Source organism: Monopterus albus, unplaced genomic scaffold, assembly GCF_001952655.1.
Source record: "Monopterus albus unplaced genomic scaffold, M_albus_1.0 scaffold260.1, whole genome shotgun sequence".
NCBI classification, from domain to species: Eukaryota; Metazoa; Chordata; class Actinopteri; order Synbranchiformes; family Synbranchidae; genus Monopterus; species Monopterus albus.
In genome coordinates, this window is record NW_018128140.1 from 1,747,402 (window position 1) to 1,753,996 (window position 6,595).

The following is a 6,595-nucleotide window of genomic DNA, read 5'->3' on the forward strand; positions in this document are numbered from 1 at the left end:
TGTCTCTGGCATTCACCAGGACTGAGATCAGATAATCCCTGGCCTGGGAGATGAGGAGAGGGCAGGGTCACCCCTCGGACCTGGTAGATGTTCAGGTTGGAACAGGCTTCACCTGAATCCACCTACAGTGTATTTAAACGGCAGCAAGAACCTGGTCGACGGCTCCTCTGACAACTGTTTCACACAGAAAACAGTCACAGCAGCTCCCAGCTCGTTTTCCAGCCCAACTAAACTTGGAATTTCCAAGACATATTTAACAAGTAATTCTCAGCTGTTTGCAGCCTCCATGAAACACAGAGCAGCGTTTCACATAATGATCTAGAAAGTTCTAGACGTCAGCATCCATCACATCAGAATCTGCACTCAGGAACAGGCTAAAACTTTCTCCAACTCCGGGAACAAGTTTCCAGTGTTTCTCCCAGCAGCAACACAGCCCCTCCAACAGGGCTGCACTGACAGGTGACAGAGTCTCAGCAGCACTGGTGAGTTCAGCTTCTCCAAACATGGCTGTCAAAATACACACAATACTCTGACACAAAACACACAGACACTGCTCAGTGGAAATCCTGAAAAGTGTAGTCAGGACATTTCATGGAAACCCAGCCAGCGCTTCATGACGTGTCACAGTCGACAACGAGGGCGTACCCACACAGCTTCGGCTTTGTTTAGGCCGTTAACTGATAAGTCGACTCACGTGTGCATTTGTTTCACCACAAACAGCTTCACCTGCTCCATCTCACAGTTCAACACCTGCAGCAGCTCTGCCCTGACAGCACACTGATAAGAGGCCGGAGCCTCGAGCGCTGTTGTCAGAATATTTCTCTCTCACAGGAAACAAGACTTCTACTCATTTTATTTTTACAGCCGACCCTCCTGGCTCCAATGCTGCTTCTTGCCAGACTTTGGTTTTAATGACAACTTTAACTCTCACTTCTCATGCTGCCAAATAAAAACACCAAATGCTGCTTCACTTTCAGTCTCGTCTTCTTGGATCGCTCCGCTCGTCCTGTCCTGCCTCGGAATGGCGGAGAAGCCGATGCCAAGCGGCGCCTTCCTGTGACAGGCCAAGAGTCGCCAAAAGCCCCAAAAATCTCTAATCAAATCTATTTCACACCACCTCCTACGCCCTGTGATTCTGACTGAAATTCATGTTTAAAAGTGAAACAATCAACAAGGAGATGGAGAGGAACAGCTCACAGATGAAGGTGTTTCTCACACCATCTGTCTGCTGACCAACAGAAATCTCAATGTGATTGCATGGTAAATAAAGATAATTATTATTCAATATGTGATACGCACATAAAAGGCATGATCCATGAGCGCACACACGTCTACCTTCATACACTGACATACATGAATCCACAGTGAGCAGGAACAGAGATAAAAAGCTGAAAGCTTCTCCAAAGGCTTCTGCTGAAAGTCATGATAAGCTCAACAGAATTACTTTAGAGAAAAACTCCACGACAGTGAAGACCAAGAACAAAGACACAAACTGTGACGCTGGCACTGGAAAGTCAGTTTGATTCTTTAAAGTCCCAGGAGCTAATGAGCAATGAACAGTAGCAAGGTGTGAGCTGCACAGAGCAGGAGCATTTAACCATCTTACAGGAACAGAGTGGAGGATGAAGGTGTCCAGTTAAACATGAATATATTCACAGTTAGTTTGGGAAAAGCTGAAGGTCTGAAGCTACTCATCCACATCCCAGGTGAGGTTCCCAGACCTGGTGTGTCCACAGCAGTGTGAGCAGACTGGACCAGATGTCCTCAGACCAGATCTGGGCCACACCAGATTCCTCTCCAACCTTGGACTGTGCAGCGCCGTCAGAACGGTCCAATCAGAATCCATGTGGTCATTTTAACGTCTCCTCCTCTGCACATATGGCCTGTCGTCATCATTCGGCGTCGGCCCCTCACAGACTGGTAATGATAAACATGGAGGAGAGCAACGACAGCAACAAGGTCAGAGGAGAGGACCAGGATGTTTCATATGTGGTGGACGTTTATGGAGAAGCTTCTGATCAGGGCAAACCGGAAGGAACATATCATAACCCAGTGGTTTGGGAGGAAATTGGGCCATGTGACCATCGCACACAAGACCCGGTTGTTCTTGTGTTACCGATACACGTGGATGTGGAGCATAAACACACAAAGATCAGAGCTGAGATGGAAATGTAGATGAATAATGTACCTGGAGAAAGTTTGTTTAGTTTTCAACTCTGCAGGTGATGAGAGAGAGAGACGTGGAGCTTATTTAAACAATCCCAAACAACATGTTAAGTGCAGCCTCACCTCACTAGCATCAGTGTGAACACAGTCACAGTTCTAGATAACAACACTGACATCTCATTCATTCATCCTGAAAACAGATGCCTCAGATTTCTGATGGTAGAAAACCTGATCATCAGATTAGACAGGACGGGTTAGGGTTTGCTTTGCTAGGAAGCTGTTTACTTTTAACAACAGGGTGTTATTCCGTTATAATTTACTACTTTGACACAAAGATTATCCAAAGGTTGCGCTACTTCTCAGTGTAAACAGTTTTACAGTAACTCACTTATTTATAGGCCCATTGGTTTAATTTGGATACTAAAGTGGTTTCATTTTAAAAATGCTGATTTATGAATGTCATTTCATTCAGTCTCCTACATCTTTATTTGACCTCTTCAGACTCCGCCCACAGCTGATTATCTGCTCATATCACATCACTGAGACAAGAGAGAAAAGTTAAAGGACTAACGGTTTTGTGACAGCAACCATTTTAGACCCAGACGTGGAGAGAGAAGGGAGCCTTTAATCTGGGATGTTTTACCAGAGAACGAGACAGAGAGAGACGTCTGATTACCCAGAAACCAGGATGAAGAGACAGTAGGAGAGCACTCTGTGGTAATAACAGCAGAGCCGAGAGGCTGAGATATATGGGGAGAGAGAGCACTTTGTGGTAGTGACTGTAAAATAAGAAGGAGAAAGCTTCACTCTGTGGTTTGATTTCTGCTCAGATGAGGTTGTTGTGGGGCAACTGTTCAGCATGAAGCCACCCAAATATCACAACATTAAAGAAGCAACACAAAACACATCACATCTTCGCCTACAGTGAGTTTACAAGTCTTTCATTTGAACGAGGCAGAAAGTTGTTGTTTATCTCTCAAATGATGGAGATGTCGCTATCAGGTCAGAGTTCACAGCTGTTGTGGTGGGAGTCTCATGTGTGAGACGGCGACAGCGACCGTTCACTGTAAATAAGATGGGATCCACAAATGTCATCACTGTTACAGCCAGAAAAGCAAAACGAGGAAAAAAAAGATATATCGGCATTTGGTCACCCCATCTTCACATTTTGATAGAAACAGCTTAATGGTATCTTTTCTGCCAAACCTGCAACAGATGAGCTCTCTCTCTCTCTGTTGATCTAAACCAACAGCCAACCAGTGTGACTACATGTTGCATCAAAATGCCGAGAGTGAATCTTATGAGGTGCAGACGTCAGCTCTATGCAGTTGAAACCTTCAAGTGAGCCCACAGGGTCTGGACAGGAAGCCGAGAGACTTGATGGAGCAGCTGAGACTCAAAACAGCTTCCATCACGTCAACCTGCTGAAACAACTCTAATACGCACAGACACACACACATACACGTTTGCGCACTTGTGAGGACTTGCACTGACAAAACTGTCCTCAGGTTCATCTTCAGCCTAAACCTGAGCTGGACCCAAACACCAGACAAACTGAGGACTCACAGTCCAAACATGTCTGCACTGCAAAGCATTCACATTTGTCCTTACTCACAAAATGTAGCGTCCTCACTTCCCAGATAATTATGTTTGCTTTCTCAAAATTTTCAACATCACTTCTCAAAACAGCTTCCTTCTTCCTAAGAGGCCCTCACTTTGCACACGCCTGTCTGCCCAAAAATGTCCTCAACTTCTAAAACGTTCCAATTTTCCAAAACATCCTCACTTTGCAGAACAGATTTCCTCCTGAACGCAGGCGCCTGTACTTTCCAACAATCTCTTACTTTGTCACAACGTCCCAGACTTCCCCAAAAAGACCTCGTGTGTCTAAATTGCCCAACCTTCTAAAGATGTCTGGGAAAACAGTGTGTGATGTATCATTCACAAGTTTCCTCACTTTCCACTAAGCATCCTTGTTAAAAGCTTTAACTGGTCCCCACAAAGCCAAAGAACAAGCACACAGGCTATCTGCAACACACCTACAAACATAAAGTGTCTGTTTTCTGTGCACGAACCACGAGCACCTGATGTTGCATCACACACAGTCTGTTACCTCCCACATGATCCGGCCTGAGCAAACCAATGGTACGTCCTTCTGATTTCTCAGTTTATACTCGTTAACGCGAGTCCAGAGATGATGACATCACTGGGTCGGCACTGAAGACGAAAAAATAACAAATACATGTCGTGCTGAAGGCAGACGTCCGTTAGCAGCACATGGTGCGAGTGTTTCTGCACCAGCCTCCATATAATCAGCCAGATGACAGGAAACAGAGTTCACACTAAACAAGCTTCATTAATAGTCAGATCCTCTGGCAGTTGCTAAGGTCACTGACCCCGAGCGCTTGTCCCAGCGCTGTCAGCGTTCATGAGAGCGCTGGTATAAATGAGTGTTGTGCTGACTGACCGTGTGACTATAGGACCAACATGGCTGAAGCCAAATGCATCACGTGGAAGTGGTTTGATTACACAACGCAGATTGACGATGACAGACGGGATCAGCTCAGGCCGACGACGAGGAATCGACCCTGGTGTTGTACGGCCACAGCGTGATTGCTCATCGGAGCAGCGTGGCGCAACGTGGAAAACAATGAACCCCCCCCCAAAAAAACAAAACAAAAAAACAAAAACAAAACACAGAGTTTTCAGACCCGACCAGCCAGCAGTGCAGTCAGGAGGAGGTCAGCTGGCCTGGTCTGGGTCCGTGCACGGTGACTGATCAGAGCCCAGCACGGCCTCTGTCTGCGAATCCACCACGGTGCAGACTGAGGACAGTCTTACACTGTGGCTCCCACAGCCTGGTCTCCTCACATGCCTCAGCACAGATCAGCTCTAGTGTGTGCACATACATGGTCAACAGCATGAGACCTGGTTTGAGGTTCACACCATCGCTGTGAAGATGTTCTCCAGCTGTCACTCCTTCAAAGAGCTGTTTGAGGCTTCAGGTTAGAACCTGGTTTAGGGGCTAGAGGAGGGCGGTGAGTGTCTTCACAGAGACAGAAGTACAAATGTGTGTTTACTATCCGAGGCATGTGGGAGAAACTCTCATCTTTTATCCAGAGTGTGTTTTCAAGTTCAAACAGATCTTTAACCTCCAACTTTCCCGTGGGATCTCAGCTGCACACTGGGAAAACACACACACACACACACACACACACACACACACACACACAAAAGCGTACACTCATTAATTTCTCACTAAATGCTTTATTAAAGACCAGGAAGAGCAAGGCCTGGCCCAGGTTCAAACAGCAGTGCAGCTGGGACCTGTTACATTTTCGGCAGACTGCCCTCTTCGTCTCACTGGCTATAAATAGCTCCGGTGGTTGTCTCCCTTAACCAAGGAAAAAGCAGCGACACACGGGGAAAACACACACACACACACACACACACACACACACACACACACAAGCGTTTACTCATTAATTTCTCACTGTAATGTCACAGCTGCCAACACACACACACACACACACACACACAGACACACACACACAGGCTAAAGCTTGGACGTGTCCCCGACTATTTCCTGGACTGAACTCAACATTTTCAAGCAGCTTGTGTTTTATGGAGTCAGAGAGCGACTGTCTACAACGAAAGAAGAAGGAACGCCTGAAGTCAGTGATTGTTCTCATGATCATCTGTATCTGATTTCTGGATCAGTTTGTCCTGGTCTGACTGCACTTTTATTATTAAGTATAAATACATTTGCGGCGCAGCTGGCACCGAAACTATCAGTTTGCAGCACGACGATCAGTTTGACCCCGAACGCAGGAAGCAGGTCAGCAGAGGCCGTTACTCAAACCGTCAGAGGAAACACATGAGAACAAAACACATCTCTGCTGCCTCAAGCCGACCTTCTTTTTACTTACAGTGGGTACGGAAAGTATTCAGACCCCCTTAAATTTTTCACTCTTTGTTATATTGCAGCCATATGCTAAAATCATTTAAGGTCATTTTTTCCCCTCAATGTACACACATATTGACAGAAAAACACAAAATTTTTGACATTTTTGCAGATTTATTAAAAAAGAAAAACTGAAATATCACATGGTCATAAGTATTCAGACCCTTTGCTGTGACACTCATATATTTAACTTAGGTGCTGTCCATTTCTTCTGATCATCCCTGAGATGGTTCTACACCTTCATTTGAGTCCAGCGGTGTTTGATTATACTGATTGGACGTGATTAGGAAAGCCACACACCTGTCTATATAAGACCCTACAGCTCACACTGCATGTCAGAGCAAATGAGAATCATGAGGTCAAAGGAACTGCCTGAAGAGCTCACAGACAGAATTGTGGCAAGGCACAGATCTGGCCAAGGTTACAAAAAAAAATTTCTGCTGCACTTAAGGTTCCTAAGAGCAC

At 45.7% G+C, this 6,595-nt stretch overlaps 1 long non-coding RNA gene across 3 annotated transcripts in view; it reads right to left on the reverse strand.

The window, feature by feature from the left end:
• LOC109972570 (uncharacterized) overlaps positions 1-6,595 on the reverse strand; it is a 77,981-nt gene that overhangs the window by 39,320 nt on the left and 32,066 nt on the right. Inside the window, exon 3 of one of the 3 annotated variants that reach the window (XR_002276702.1) lies at positions 1,722-1,917. The exons of the other annotated variants lie outside the window; for them this stretch is intronic. This is a non-coding gene — a long non-coding RNA (uncharacterized LOC109972570). The remainder of the gene's footprint in view (positions 1-1,721; positions 1,918-6,595) is intronic. 3 annotated transcript variants of the gene reach the window in all.